The 14,499-nt window shown below is 39.1% G+C and overlaps 1 protein-coding gene and 1 pseudogene across 1 annotated transcript in view; one reads left to right on the forward strand and one right to left on the reverse strand.

Moving 5' to 3' along the window:
* The window catches only part of LRRC8C (leucine rich repeat containing 8 VRAC subunit C), an 83,634-nt gene that overhangs the window by 52,166 nt on the left and 16,969 nt on the right, over positions 1-14,499 (reverse strand). The gene's annotated exons all lie outside the window — the stretch shown is intronic.
* On the forward strand, positions 3,145-3,391 carry LOC101134741 (cytochrome c oxidase subunit NDUFA4-like; annotated as a pseudogene).

Here is a 14,499-nt window from a genome sequence, read left to right on the forward strand (position 1 = left end):
AGCTGGAGGCATCACACTACCTGACTTCAAACTATACTACAAGGCTACAGTAATCAAAACAGCATAGTACTGGTACCAAAACACATATATAGACCAATGGAACAGAATAGAGGCCTCAGAAATACCACCACACCTCTACAACCATCTGATCTTCGACAAACCTGACAAAAATAAGAAATGGGGAAAGGGTTCCCTATCTAGTAAATGGTGTTGGGAAAACTGGCTAGCCATATGCAGAAAACTGAAACTGCACCCCTTCCTTACACATTATACAAAAATTAATTCAAGACGGATTAAAGACTTAAATGTAAGACCTAAAACCATAAAAACCCTAGAAGAAAATCTAGACAATACCATTCAGGACATAAGCATGGACAAAGACTTCATGACTAAAACACCAAAAGCAATGGCAACAAAAGCCAAAATTGACAAATGGGATATAATTAAACTAAAGAGCTTCTGCACAGCAAAAAACAAACAAACAAACAAAAAAAACTGTTATCAGGGTGAACAGGCAACCTACAGAATGGGAGAAATTTTTTGCAATCTATTCATCTGACAAAGGGCCAATATCCAGAATCTACAAAGAACTTAAACAAGTTTACAAGAAAAAAATCAACACCATCAAAAAGTGAGCAAACGATATGAACAGACACTTCTTAAAAGAAGACATTTATGCAGCCAACAAACATGAAAAAAAGCTCATCATCACTGGTCATCAGAGAAATGCAAATAAAAACCACAATGAGATACCATCTCACACCAGTTAGAATGGCGATCATTAAAAGTCAGGAAACAACAGATGCTGGAGAGGATGTGGAGAAACAGGAACGCTTTTACACTGTTGGTGGGAGTGTAAATTAGTTCAACCATTGTGGAAGACAGTGTGACAATTCCTCAAGGATCTAGAACCGGAAACACCATTTGACCCAGCAATCCCATTACTGGGTCTATGCCCAAAGGATTATAAATCATTCTACTATAAAGACACATGCACATGTTTTTTTTTTTTTTTTTTTTTTTTTTGAGATGGAGTCTCGCTCTGTCGCCCAGGCTGGAGTGCAGTGGCGTGATCTCGGCTCACTGCAAGCTCCGCCTCCTGGGTTCACGTCATTCTCCTGCCTCAGCCTCCTGAGTAGCTAGGACTACAGGCGCCGGCCACCATGCCCGGCTAATTTTTTGTATTTTTAGTAGAGGCGGGGTTTCACTGTGTTAGCCAGGATGGTCTCGATCTCCTGACCTCATGATCTGCCCGCCTCTGCCTCCCAAAGTGCTGGGATTACAGGCGTGAGCCACCGCGTCCGGCCACATGTAACATGTTTATTGCAGCACTCTTCACAATAGCAAAGACTTAGAACCAACCCAAATGCCCATCAATGATAGACTAGATAAAGAAAATGTGGCACATATACACCATGGAATACTATGTAGCCATAAAAAAGGATGAGTTCATGTCCTTTGCAGGGACATGGATGAAGCTAGAAACCATAATTCTCAGCAAACTAACACAAGAACAGAAAACCAAACACTGCATGTTCTCACTCATAAGTGGGAGTTGAACAATGAGAACACATGGACACAGGGAGGGGAACATCACACACTGGGACCTGTCGGGGGATGGGAGGCTGGGGAAGGGATAGCGTTAGGAGAAATACCTAATGTAGACGACGGGTTGATGGGCACAGCAAAGCACCATGGCACGTGCATACCTATGTAACAAACCTGCAGGTTCTGCACATGTATCCCAGAACTTAAAGTATAATAATAAAAAAAAAGAAACATAGGAAAATAATATCTACCCCATGGCAGGGGCAGAAAACACAATACTAAATTTGTGGTATTCAAGAGTTAGACAGTTATTAACCTTTTGCTATAACTAGCATTATTCAGGTCCCTTACTGGAGTTTAGGGCTCTATTTTAAGAGGAATATCAAAAAATATTACATAGACATAAGGGCAAAAAATTTTACCTACAAAAATATATTCAGATTCCAACGATTTCTGACCCATCTTAGCTGCTACCCCGATCCAAGCCACCATCATCTCTCAATTAGATTATTGCAAGATTATTGCAATATCTTCCTGATTAGTCTCTCCACTTCTACCAATGACCCCTAGAGAGTCGTCTCAAGTGAGCAACTAGAATGATCCTGGGTTTCTTCTCCATTCAAAATCCTCTAATAATTCTCCATCTCACTCTGTGAAAAAGCCAAAATCTTTATAAAAGTCCTAAAAGGCCCTCTGCAATCTCACTCCCACCCCACACCAGTCTCATAGCCCTCTCCTGCACACTCGCTTTGCTCCAGCCACACTGGGCCTTCTAGCACAAGCTTGTCCAATCTGTGGCCTGCAGACCGCTTGTGGCCCAGGATGGCTTTGAATATGACCCAACAGAAATTTGCAAGCTTTCCTTTCCTAAAACATTATGAGATTTTGTGATTTTTTTTCTTTTAGCTCATCAGTTATCATTAGTGTATTTTATGTGTGGCCCAAGACAATTCTTATTCTTCCAGTGTGTCCCAGGGAGGCCAAAAGATCGGATGCCCCTGTTAGAGTGGTTTCTTGGCACCCCAGGTTCACTCCTGCTTTTGCATTTGCAACAGCTCTGTCTGGAATTCTCATCTTCCTGGTATCTGCAGGGCTCAATCCTTCACCTTCTTTAGGCCTTGCTGAAATTTACCCAGATTGCAACCACTTTTCACCATTTCTATCCCTACTCCTCTGGTCCAAGCCTTCACCCTCCTCTTGTTTAGATAATACTGCAAAGCCTATTTAATATCACACCATATCTCAGCCATAGCACTCCCTTTCCTCCTGCCCTGCCTTATTTTTCTCCATAGCACTTAACACCTTTGAACATACTATATATATTTTAGCTAATTATGCATTTCCTTTTCTCTCTCCTCCCACTTGAATGCAAGTCCCAGGAGGGCAGAAATTTTTGCCCAATTTGCAAAATGTTTTGTCCCTAATGCCCAGAAGAGTGTCTGGCCCATATTTGTCATTCACTAGATATCTGTTAATTAGAAGAGTAAAGTGGTAGAAACAGAACCTATAAAGAAACACTATGGAGATACTACTTAGCCCAGAGCCTGGTGGCTAGGCTGGTTCTCTCCTTTCCAATCGGAGGCCTCTTCAGCAAACATGCTCCACCAGATCATCACTCAGTCCAAGAAGCATCTAAGCTTGATCTCCCTCTTTGTATTCATTGGAGCTGGAGGTACTGGAGCAGCACTGTATCTCCTGTCTGGCATTGTTCAATCCAGATGTTAGTTGGGACAGAAAGAATAATCCAGAGCCCTGGAACAAACTGGCTCCCAATGATCAATACAAGTTCTACTCAGTAAATGTGGATTACAGCAAACTGAAGAAAGAAGGTCCAGATTTCTAACAAGTGTTTCACTATAAAGCTGCTTTAGAATGAAGGTCTTCCAGAAGCCATCCACACAATTTTCCGCTTAACCAGGAAATACTTCTCTTCTAAATGCATGAAATCATGTTGATGTAATCTATTGGCGATTGCACTGATTAGTAAATAACTGAAACTTGGAAAACAAAACAAAACAAAAAGAAACACTATGTAAATTGAGACAAGCAAAGGAATACAAAAGGTTACCACAGGAGTCCAGAGCCTGGATGTCCATGGATAGACTTCAGTGCCAAATACAAAATGTTTCAACTTTGCACATTACAGGCTTTAAACTGCTGCATGAGAGATTTAGGAAGAAACAACCCATTGTTAAATGACCAAATAAATGGTTACAGGACGAAATCTGAGGGTTGGTCATGCCAAGGAGATGTGAAAAATAGGACAGTGAATCATGTTTTGATGGTGAGCTTGCTGTCTGGAGGCAGGGTGCTGGATGAGAAAGGTTCTTTTGCTCCACTAGGAGCTTAAGATGAGTATTTCTCCAGGAGCCAACATTACTTACTGAAATGCAGAAAGTGCACATGTTTTCAAAGGGAAAACACATGGACTGGTATTAAATTAATAACTTCTGATTGGAAAACTTGTTGACAGAATTTGGCTGAGCTAGTCTCCTGAAATTTATTAGGGAGCATCTGGGGGGAAATAAAACCTAGGATAGGGAGGAAGAGTGGCTCTCAACCTTGGCTGCACATTGGAATCATCTGGAGAGTTTTAAAAACACTGATGCCTGGGTGCAGTTAAATCAGAACCGCTGGGGTGGGGCCCAGGCATGAGGTTTCTGTTTTGTTTTGTTTTAAAGGTCCTCAAGTGATTCCAACATGTAGGTGAGGTTGAGACCTATTCCCCCCAAAACATCTGTTTCTTCTGTTTGTGATAAAAAGTACAGCTACGCACTAAGTGAGGTCTTAGGGAAAAACCAGAGCTTTATCTGGGCCTACCAAAGGCAGGGTTTACTCACTTAAAATGATTTCAGTACTCCATGAATTTATATTTTAATATCACATCTTTGGTTAATACTTACCCGGACACCACGCATTCCCAGATCACCACATCAGGACTGTCAGGCTTCCCCACACAGCCCACCCTCTCTCAAGAAGAGCACGCTGCTTGGATAATATTTGAAGGGGTCTCAGACCACAGCTGCAGTGTCCTATTTTGGAAGCCCGTGGCTGAGTATTTTCATAAGCAGTCCAAGATCAACACTTTCCTACTTGCTCTCTTCACCCCTTCACTCCCCTGGGTTATTTATATTCTCAACTATCTCCACTCCCACACTGTAAATTCTGTAAGGGCAGAGACCAGGTTGCTCATTTTGGCATGCCCAGCCCCTGACCTAGTTGTCTGAGCAGTAACACTTTTGCATGACACAGAGCTAGTCCACATGTACAGCAATGATTTACCTCTCAAAACAGTTTCTCAATGTAGATGATCCTTTGAACATTAAAACTGTAGTTCTGATGGGGTCCATATTTATAAGCATTTTATTTTAGAGTAACAGTTCATTACCATTTTATTGACAGTTTTATTAACAGTAACAGTTAATTACTGTTACTGTAAAATGAAGTTCTCTTTATGTATAAAGGAAAACCCCACCTCCATCATAACACGAGCTAAGGTTTACTGTGTACTTAGAAGTGTCAGGAGCATCATACATATTACATCACTTAACGCCCAAATATCTCTGGGCTCCAGGTACTATAAGCCTACTCTTACTCAAGAAATGGAGGCTTAGGAAGGTCAGTATCTTGCCTGGGGTTACAGAGCAGTAAGCAGAGGGGCCTGCATACAACCCAGGTAATCTGTTTTTAGAATTGGTTAATCTAAGTCACTAAACCTAACATTCCGTAGACAACAGAACAAAACAATTGAAAACTGAGTTGAATTCCTTCTTGAATGAATATAGGAATTAGTTAGGAGGAAAGGGTATTTTCCTTTACAGAAGTGTTTCATAAAAACTGGGATAGCTGGGCTGACACAGTCTAGCTACTTGGGAGGCTAAAGCGGGAGGACTGCTTGAGCCCCAGAGTTTGAGACCAGACTGGGCAACATAGTAAGACTTCATCACACACACACACACACACACACACACACACAAACAAAAAAAAACCTGGAGAAGACACAACCTAAAATTTCCTATTAACTCTCATTATAATATCAGAGACACTTTAAAATATATATCATACTTAGAGTGTAATATACACATACTCAGATACTTTTTTAAAAAATTTGTTTGCTTTTCCATTAGCAGTGGCTCCTAATTCTTTGGCTATAAATCTTTTAGCTCTACAGCCTCTTGGTCAGGCGCTTATAAACTTTAAAGAATTTAAACAGTGGAATCTACACTTCACCCAATAGCTAAATGAGAGTACAGGTAGTTCATTTCCCTGTCAGAAATGTGCCTGTTTTCAGCATATGGTACATACATATTTTCAAGAAACATTTTATAGTTTATCACTCAGAATGAAAAATAATGACACAAATGTTAAATTTTATATCAATTGTGTAGTTTTGGAAAGATAATGAGGATTTCCTAAATCCTGTTCATAGGTGATCCTGATATAAAAATAGAAATGGTATTTAGGTATAATCTTCCTTAAGATGAGGACATAGCTGCATATTTTTAAAATGTAGTGATTCTACCACCTTCCCCATTTCCACTACATAAAATGCCTTGGCGTCTGAGATGTTGAGATATGAATAATTACTATTTTAAAACTTTACTGAGCCTCAGAATTTTTAAAGCCTTTTTTAGATTATATTCTAAAAACAAATATATTTTCAAACAGTCTTCATTCCAGGTTTCCAAGCAAACACACCCGAATAAGTTAATATTTCAGACCCTTAGGCTGTTTTCAAAAGCTATATTTAACAATGCTTGTATGATCACTCAAATAATTTTGATTCAGTTCAAATATGTCAACAGGAAGAGGTCAGGCAGAAATATAAAAATTCTAAGCAAAGTCATTCTGAGACTCAAACAACTCCAATACCAGAAACGCTAGTTAAACCAAACAGTAGTGTGGCCAAAGAACATCAAGGGAAACTGCTGTTTTCAAGATTTGTGGTTTCCTTATATAAGGAACCTATTCTGCTCTTGGATGTGGCACAAGGGGGCTTTTTGTATATTTCAATAAAAAAACAAATCTTAGTCCAGCTGAGTAAATGTAAAGTTACACACAGTCATACACTTCATTCCTGAGATCCTCTGGAAGTAAATCTGCTGCTTAACATTAATGACACATCTTATCAACTATGTTTTTGTTTATAAAATATTCTAATATGTACATGACTCCAGTTCAGGTTTAAAATTTTTCCCTTCTTTTGAAGAATAGGTCCCCTGAAAATTTTTCAGAAATTCTTAGTAACTTTTCATTATACTAAGCATCTTTTTTTTTTTTTTTTTTTTTTTTTTGATACATAGTCTCGCTCTGTCACCCAGGCTGGAGTAAGTGGTGCAATCTGAGCTCACTGCAACCTCTGCCTCCCGGGTTCAAGCGATTCTCTTGCCTCAGTCTCCCAAGTAGCTGGGACTATAGGCGTGCGCTACCATGCCCAGATAATTTTTGTATTTTTAGTAGAGACGGGGTTTCACCATATTGGCCAGGCTGGTCTCGAACTCCTGACCTCATGATCCGCCCGCCTCGGCCTCCCAAAGTGTTGGGTATACAGGTGTGAGACACCATACCCAGCCATACTAAGCATCTTCTAAACCACAATGGTCACTACTTCATGGGCCCACTACCACGTTAGGCAAACCATTCATAAAGACACGATATGTTCCTATTTAGGATACCAACAATATAGTAATAGCACTTTAATACAAAATTTTAATTTTGTACAAATTCTCTTCCTATGAACTGATTACAGTTTTGTACACTTAGGGTGATATGAAGTCCTTAGTCCAAGGCAATATATGTCAACAGTAAAACAAACAAAAAAGACTCCTGTTTTTGCCTTAGATGTATATACTGCTACCTCATTGGACATCTGCATTTTCAGAATTCTAAGTTTAGTCATAAGTGGTCACATTAATCTAAAAAATAAAAATAAAAGGAAGCCATCTCTACTCACCATTTTGTATAATATAATGAAATAGTTACAATGTATGTTTTATAGCCAGAAGGACCTAGGTTTGAAATCTAGCTCTATGGCTACTAGCTAGTGACTTTGGGCAGGTTATTTAACCCCTTTGAATCATGCACACTTGGATAAGTAGCTGGCAGTAAATGTGAAAATTGTCAACTACATTATTTAATTAAGAACATATTTCCTGACTTCTTGCTTTTTAGAACAATGTTTGTATTGTTTAATAAACTTTGAATAAAAAAATAGCTAGGCTTCTCTCTTGGGAATCTTCTGGATTCTAAAAAATCCAATTTACTGTATGTTCCACTATATCTTCTGTTCATGGAAAGTGCCGAACAGTACCCCCAAATTGTGGTGTCCTCTTGAAAACATTTGCTATTTTTTCCACTGCCTCAAGAATTGCCTCAAGGCCAATTCCTCCCAATCAATTATCTGTAACTCCATGTGTTACCTATGCTTGTTGCATGGATATATAGAAACCAAACTCTGTGAAATGCCAAACTGCCCCAATTCTTGAATTACATGCCTGGAAACCCAGAGGTCTCAAATGTGCATTTCTACTAGATTCCCCACTGACTATGTGACTCTTTGAGCTTGCTCAGTACCTAGCATCTCTGGAGCATGACCCGAAGTTTTAAGAAAGCCTCGATAGCTAATACCAATAATGATAAAGTTAATGAACAGGTGCTTAAGAGCAAGGGCCCATCCCCACCCCACACCTGACAGGCAGTTAGACCCGATGATGTGGAGATTGCCAGCTTATGGAAGGGCTGTTCCTCTGACCACTGCGATCCAGAAACACAGCTGCCTTTATAGGGTCTACAGGATGGTTAGCAGCTGAGGCTGAGGAAACTAGCTGCAATCTGTGAGATCAACATGTCCCCTCAAGGGAGAGTTCTTGGAAGGTGAGTCATACAATCTTCAGGAAAGGTTACTGAAAGAGCCCTCATGTTGAATCTTTGTTGTGAGCTACTACAATGTCCCTGTGCTCTTTGTACCTCTCGCTGTAAGATGGCAGCATCACAGTCGAGACACAGCTGCTTGTTTTCCAGTATTTAGCCTCTCCTTTTTACGTAACAATAGAGTACATGTTCCAGCCCCCTTGAAGGCAGGTATGGTGTGGGACTTAGTCCTAGCCAATGGCATATAAACAGAAAAGATGAACTCAACTTGGAGTTGTGTCCTTAAAGGAGCCCTCCATATACCTTCCTCCCCACCTCTGAGATGGGATGCAGGCTTAGTATTAATCATCCTCAACAGACAAGTAAGGGATATATGTTAGCAAGGGCAGTAAGGAGATCTTTAAGAGTTGTTTAGGTCTTGAGGGTTCTGCCCTCATGCATGCATTAGTGTTATCTTGGGAGTGGATTTGCCCCCTCTAGCTCTTCCTCTCTCTAGGTCTTTGCCATTCCACCATGTGATGCCTTCTGCCATATGATAATGCTACAAGAAGGCCCTCACCAGATGCCTGCACCTTGATATTGGGATCCCAGCCTTCAAAACTGTAAGCCCAAAATTTTATATTCATTATAAATTATCCAGTCTTGGTATTCTGTTATAGCAGCACAAAACTAACTAAGACATTTGAAGATACAGATATAGATCATCAGTCATTTGAGGAATGCCTCCAACAGAAAGACAGATATAAATAAGACAAATACACAATCAAAGGAACAAATAAAGACACACTAAAACCAAAAGTAAAGCAGAGAGCAGGAGTTCACACTTAAAAACATTCCTAACTATAATTAATATTCTCAGAGAGCTAGCAAGAGATACTGTATTTATAAAATAAACACACTGAAAAAAAACTTGGAAATTAAAAATAAGATAATGAAAAAATCAGCATACGGTTAGATAATGTTGATGAAATTCATCTTAAAGTAGAAAAAAAACAGACGGGGAAAAATAATATACAGACACCAGATTCAATGTTTGAATAATGGAAATTAACTAAAGAGTGAAAGGAGAAAATGACACAGAGGTATCAAGAAGAGAGTGCAAGAAAATTTTCCCAAACTGTAGGACATGGGACTTCATATTAAAAAGGCTGCTGACTAGCTGGGCATGGTGGCTCATGCCTGTAATCCCAGCTACTCAAGAGGCTGAGGAAGGAGGATCACTTGGGCCTAGGAGTTCAAATCCAGTCTGGGCAACATAGCAAGACCTTGTATCAAAAAAAAAAAAAAAAGGCTTACTAAAGTGCTAGCACACAATGAATTAATAAAGACCCATACTGTTATGAACATTGGGGATAATGAGAAGATCCTAAAAGCTTGGAGGAGGCAGCAAATAGAGAGGGTAAAAGGGTGCATACAACGAAACAAAAGTCAGATCAGTATTACACTTTTCACCAACAATATTGTATGCCAGAAAATAGTTGTAAAAAGCCTTAAAATTCTTAGTGAAAGTGGTTGTCAATGTAGAGTTTAGTACCCAACCAAACTAACTTTCAAATTTGAGAGTAGAATAAACAGTGTATTTCAGACATAGAAGGACACAGAAAATTTATTTTTATGTATTCTCTCCTTGAAAAGCATTGAGGAATATAAAGGGAGTAAGACGTCCATCCCCTGAATTGACACTTAAATATCCAGCTGCCGACTTGACATTTCCAACTGGAAGTTTAGTAGACATTTCTCTTTTTTTTTGTATAAATTTAAAGGGTACACGTGCAATTTTGCTACATGGCTATACTGGGTAGTGGTGAAGTCTGGGATTTTAGTGTAACCATCACCTGAATAATGTTCATTGTACTTATTAAGTGATTTCTCATCCCTTAGCTGCCTCCTCACTTCTACCCTTCCAAGTCTCCAATGTCTATTATTCCACTCTATGTCCATGTGTTCACATTATTTAGCTCCTACTTCTCAATGAAAACATGCACTATTTGTTTCTGAGTTGTTTCACTTAAGAAAATGGCCTCCAGTTCTATCCATGTTCTATCATGTCTATCCATCAAAAGACATGATTTCACCCTTTTCCATGGATGAATAATATTCCATTGTGCATATATTGAATAATATTCCATTGTGTATATATACCACATTTTCTTTATCCAGTCTTCCATTGATGGACACTTAGATTGATTCCATATCTTTGCTGTTATGAATGATGCTGCAATAAACATACAAGTACAGGTAGCTTTTTGATATAATGATTTATTTTCCTTTGGGTAGATACCTAGTAGTGATACTGCTGGATTGAAATTAACGAGTCTAAAATAATTATTCATTTCACTCCAAATCTGCTATTTCCACAACCATCCATATTTCAGTACATAGGAAATCCATCTTTGCAGGTCCTCTGGGTCAAAACCTTGGAGTCAATTTTTAATTTTTTTCTCTCACATTCAGGTCTATTCTGTTAGCAAAACCTGTAGGCTCAATCTTTAAAATCTATCTAGAATCTAACCGGTTCTCCCTACCTTTCCTGCTATAACCCAAGGCACCAGCATGTCTCATTTATTATAATAGGTTCCATCCTTGTCTCTTACAGTTAGTCTACTCTTTACCATTGTTTCTCACAGTGTGCCTTTTTGGGGAATCAGTGAGGTCAAAACTATTTTCACAAGAATACTAAACATTATTGGCCTTTTAAATTCATTGTCTTGTGACTGCACAGTGAAGCTTTCTAGAGGCTACATGATACATGACAGTGAACAGACTGATTGCCAGACATTAAAGACATTTGCAAAAACTTAAACACTGACATCTTTTTGTTCTTTTGTTTTGGAAAATATAATTTCAAAACATATGTTACTTGTGTTAACATTCAGTGGCATTATTGTTATTTTAAAATAAATAAATAAATAATCAGATTTACATTTCTGAGCTCTTAGGGGTTAGAGTTCTTTAGAATTTTCAATAATTTGAGTACAAATGCCCTGAGACCAAAAGGTTAGCTAATGATTGCTCTACCACAGCCAGAGTGATCCTTTGAAAACGCAAGTCAGATTAAGAACTCTCTAATGGTTCCTCATCTCATTCAGAGTAGAGGTGGACAAGACACTTCATGAGCCTACAGCACCCTCTCTTAACGACCACTCTCCCTATTGTTCAGAGCTGTGCACCCACACTGGCCTTCTTGCTGTTCCTCCATAATGCCAGGGGAACATATTTATATTTGCTGTCCCCTCTTCTCAGACCTCTCCTCCATAGATATCTGTGTCTCCCCATCTCCTCCAGATCTTTGCCTTATGAGCTGTATTTTTAATTGTGTCCCTTTTCAGATGTTTATATATTGCAACGATTCCCCCTTCTCCTGTGATACTGCGACCCCATAACTTGCCACTTGTATATTTGTTTACCCTATCCTTGTGTCATAGAGTAAGTCCTCTGGGACAGTGGCTTTCTTTTTAATCCCCTAGAAAGCCAGTGGATCTGGTGATCTGCACCCAGTGTGGTCCTCTTTTATTTTCCCTTTGATCCACTGCTGAGAGCCTCATACCTAGTGTGGTCTTAAATGATAATGCAAGACTGATCATAAGGGGTTATCTGACTAAACCTTCAGGCAAGACCACACTAAACCCATGACAGAGAGCCCCAACTCTGTTCTATTTTTAAGATATCCCAGAGACCCAGCCACTATGCAAATTTGTGAAAAGGTTGATTACTTGAAGCTTGAAAATTATTATTCTTAACCACCAAAATCTTTGTGCAGCAGGTCAAACTCATCTCTTTTCAGAAGAGATGCAAAATTGCTCCTCAGATTCAGAGACCTTTTCATACCCCTGGAAATAATTACTAACTTTTTCCTGGACCCCATCTTAGCAGCAATATCTCAATTCCTTTCATCTTTCCCACACAGATCCTGTTTTCAATGCTCTAACCCACTCTGTGATGGTCTTCTGATTCTTTTCCCATTGTTTTATCTTCATATTTCATTGTGTATCTAAATTCCAACAAGGTATGAGTTAGTGTGGCATCAAAAGATTCCTACAGTTTTACTTTTCTTTTACTGCACCCCAGCACTCCAGTGTATGCTTTTAAAAATATACTACATTGCCTTGAAAAAGAAAAATAGCCCCAAACCTGTTTGTGTGATATTACTTACAACCTCCTCTCAGAAAGAAATGAGTGTTCCTGACAAAATGCTTCTGTAATTGATTCTCATGAACTTTAATGACACTAGGACTTATTTTGGGAAATTAGATATGACCCATGCAGTTGACCAGCTGTCAACCAAGAATTTAGTGACCTTTAACAAAATATTGTTTTATTTTGATGTCAAATCTAGTAATTTTTCTAACCATTCTCTTTTGCTACAAAATGTCCCTATCAAGAGCAAATCTCTGAAGTAGCCTACTAACAAACTCCTCCCTTACAGCAAGTTTATTACAAAGCTTTAACACACACTAACAAGTAAATTGTCAATCTTTTTTAAAATGCAAGGATCCATAAACTTTTTCCTATAAAGGGAGGGAAAGCAAATACTTAGGGTTTATAAATCATATGCGGTCTATGTTGCTTTTTTTTGAGACAGAGTCTCGCTCTGTCACCGAGACTGGAGTGCAGTGGCGCGATCTCAGCTCACTGTAAGCTCCACCTCCCAGGTTCATGCCATTCTCCTGCCTCAGCCTCCCGAGTAGCTGGGACTAGAGGCGCCGGCCACCATGCCCGGCTAATTTTTTGTACTTTCAGCAGAGACAGGGTTTCACCGTGTTAGCCAGGATGGTCTCGATCTCCTGACCTCATGATCTGCCCACCTCGGCCTCCCAAAGTGTTGGGATTACAGGCGTGAGCCACTACGCCTGGCCTATGTTGCATATTCTTTTTAAAAAATTTAAACAATCCTTTAAAAATAGAAAAGCCAATCTCAGCAAGTGGGCCATACCAAAACAGTTTGCACTCACTCAAACTGCATGGGCCACAGCTTGTCAATTCCTGTTGCAATGGTTCTCAGAACTCCCTCGGAGACCTGCTCACCTCAAGAGAAACAGTTATTGTCAGCCTCTGGATCAAGGTACTTCATGGCATATATGCTATTGTTACCCATTGTGTTATGCTTCTTGATCGCTGGATTTTTTTTTTCTGAGATACGGCAATTTGAGCACTTGAATGTCAATGTCTAATGGCCATCTGAAGGGACTCCCATTCTACTGGGCTTAAAATGACTTGCCATCTAAGTTGAGAGCTTGGAGAGCTGTTTGAGCTCTAAGAAGTGGTTGAACTTGGGGTTGGAGTTAAAACAGGACTCCTCCCCCAGGGTGAAATCAGAGCAGTATTTGATATTGGAGGGATGTAAGTGTGGAAGTGTAGAACCCAAAACTTCTGTTCCTAGAACCCATGTTCTAAGTTTGAAGATTTCCACCACCGGTGTTATGTATTTGACACATTCTACGGCTTAAAGTTTACTATATTACTAAGAAACAACCAAAGCCCTTAAAAAGAACATTTAGGATGAGCAAGTGTACATTGTTTCAAAAAGTATTCAAAACTTGGAAGTGAGGGAAAGGTAGAGCAATATATCCTTTCAATGTAATACTGAATAATTATTTAATTGGCCCACCCATGGATTACTTGGGGAAATATACCTTTTTTTTTTTTACTTACTAATTTCTACTGATTAAATTCCAGTCTTGTAGATTTTTGGCTGGTAGAAAAGAAAACTAAAAACATTATGGGTTTTATTTTCCTGAAGGACATTACCTAGTTTTACATCTAGCAATGTTATTCTAACATTCCTTTCAAAAATAATTCCTTGAACACTCTTTGCACCAGTTTTGCCATCCTGCTGGCTCCCTCATTTATGAGTTAAATAAATCTTTGACTGTTCATTCTATATTTAAGAGTCATGTTTAACTTTTTGAAAATTATCCTATGACAACATTCACAGAAATCTTAAGTTATTTTGTGTTTTGCCTGCAGTGGGTTTGTGTATATATTTGTATCAGTATTTACATTTGTCGAAGAGTTAAAATTGTATCCTACAGGAATGGGTTCAGAGGTTTCCTGTACAATTGTCTGTGTCTGTAAACAGTT

Source organism: Gorilla gorilla, chromosome 1 (genome assembly GCF_029281585.2).
Source record: "Gorilla gorilla gorilla isolate KB3781 chromosome 1, NHGRI_mGorGor1-v2.1_pri, whole genome shotgun sequence".
Lineage (NCBI taxonomy): Eukaryota > Metazoa > Chordata > Mammalia > Primates > Hominidae > Gorilla > Gorilla gorilla.